Source organism: Vulpes vulpes, chromosome X (genome assembly GCF_048418805.1).
Source record: "Vulpes vulpes isolate BD-2025 chromosome X, VulVul3, whole genome shotgun sequence".
NCBI classification, from domain to species: Eukaryota; Metazoa; Chordata; class Mammalia; order Carnivora; family Canidae; genus Vulpes; species Vulpes vulpes.
Window position 1 is genome coordinate 32,550,078 of NC_132796.1, and position 2,460 is coordinate 32,552,537.

Consider the following 2,460-nt stretch of genomic DNA (forward strand, 5'->3'; position numbering starts at 1 on the left):
TGATGTGTGAGTTCGAGTCTAGACCTCAAGAAACCTGACATGCTTCTGCTCTATCTTTTGCTCTTTCACCTTTTTCATGATAGTATGTCCTAACTAGCTTGCTTGGAGATGAAACATGTAGGGCAGAGCAGAGTCAGCCTACCAGTGCCCAACCAAGACACCAGACATATTCGAGAGAGCTCAAGATTAACAGAGCTTTCTAGGCAACCTATGGCTGACTGCAGATGCATAAATGAGCCCTGATCACATCAACAGAATCACCCAGATGACTTGTAACTGGATGCATAGAAAATGTAAATAATTGTTGTTTAAAACCTCTAACTTTAGGGCAATTTGTTATGAGACAAAGCTACTGATAGAAATGATATCAAAAGTTGATGAAAGAGATGGATGGGTCCAATATGAGAGTTTTAGGTGATTATATTCATGCTTACATTGCAATGGCAAACTTTTATGGGAATTACCATAGGGTACCTATTGACTTCGAGGAAAACACTATATCCTCGGAATCATCATGACTTACATGGAGTTATGCTTGCTTTGAAAATCCTGGGGTTTTTAGAGCCTAAAGGTGTTGTTATACAGAAAATACAGGTAATTTATATTAGACACTTCTATCCCAATCCCTAGCACATTGTTTCATCCATGTAGAAATAAGCTATCTGGCAGTCTTACGATCTGAAATAGAAGTAAAAAACTGGAGATGAGGGCAAGGAGGAAGTGTCTGGGCAACGAAAATGGAACTAAAATTCATCAACAATACATTAAACTCTGGTAAAACCAATCAGAAACTCACCCAGAGCTTTTTTCACTTGCCATAGCGAGCTTAGCAAGCTTGGTCCCAAATCCATACTTTATGAGAAGTGGTGAGTGAAAAGAAACAAGAAGAGTTTGTATACACCATTGTGTGTATACTTACAATTTGGTACAATACGTGCAATGGCAATCACGTGTTTAATAGTCCACTCATGAAACATGTTAAGTCAGCTCAAACATTCAGACGTAATGGTTAAGATTTTTGCCCATGCCCATGTTTAAAGGGTAAATCTTTAATCATCCAGAAAGTGCAGACATTGAGAATGACTTGCAACAGGTGTTCCCAGAGGGCTTAAGTTTTATGTTATTAATATGTCTGATTTTTTTGTAAGTTTTGTATCATTAGCATGAACAATTCCAGTACAGTAATGTCCAGATTTCTGGGGGAGGGGAGAAGAGAACTTGTGTAGATTCTGCCTAAGTAAAATTTATGAATTGATTGAAAGATCCAAATAAAGAATTAGTTTGCTTTAAAATCAGGGAGGGAAAATAAAAATTATGTGATATTCAAGGCACTAAAAGAAGAAAAATCGAATTTTTATTTTTCTGTAAATAATTCCTTAAGTCTTCTGCTAGAAGTGAAAAACAGACTACACTAACTACTTTTTCACTTTCCACTTTCTTAGTGGCATTTAAAAAACACAATTTGCTATTTGCAGAAATGACGATGTGTTGACCTTCTGGTTAAAGGTCTGCTGCAGGGGTGTTGATCGCTTTGAGACAGCAGATAACTATTACTTGTCTCTAAAAGTTTACACTGGCCCAATGAATCAAAAACATGCCTAACATGTAGAAAATGATCGTCTTGTTAAGTAGTCATGAAACACGCAAGCTGCATGGCAAAGACGGATTTAACTATGTAATAACATTTAGATACTTCCAGTTCAAGGTGGCGAACCAACCCTAAGCAATTTTCCTCCTCTCGCCCCCAAGGCTCTTAAAGTGCATTAAAAATAGATAATTGTAGGGATCCCTGGGTGGCGCAGCGGTTTAGCTCCTGCCTTTGGCCCAGGGCGCGATCCTGGAGACCCGGGATCAAATCCCACGTCTGGCTCCCGGTGCATGGAGCCTGCTTCTCCCTCTGCCTGTGTCTCTGCCTCTCTCTCTCTCTCTCTCTCTCTGTGACTATCATAAATAAAAATTTTAAAAAAAGGTTTAAAAAATAGATAATTGTATAACCCCGCAAAGAGACTAGATGAGGACCTCAAGGGATAAAAGGTTTCAATATATTTCTAGAAGCTGGATAGTTGGTAGAGAAATGATAATTTGGGGCACCTGGGTGGCTCAGTGGTTGAGCGTCTGCCTTCAGCTCAGATCATGATCCCGGGGTCCTGGGACTGAGTCCCACATCAAGCTCCCTGCACAGAACCTGCTTCTTCCTCTGCCTATGTCTCTGCCTCTCTCTGTGTGTCTCTCATAAGGAAATAAATAAAATCTTTTAAAAAAAATTAAGAAATGGTAATTCATGAATTAGGAGGGAGGAAACCAAATCCAGAAGTATCTGAAGAGGAGGCCCTACTTACCCTGAAGGATGCCAGAGAGTTTAGGGATGTGAGATTATCTGATTTAAAGGAGGAGAAAAGGGATCCCTGGGTGGTGCAGCAGTTTGGCACCTGCCTTTGGCCCAGGGCGTGATCCTGGAGA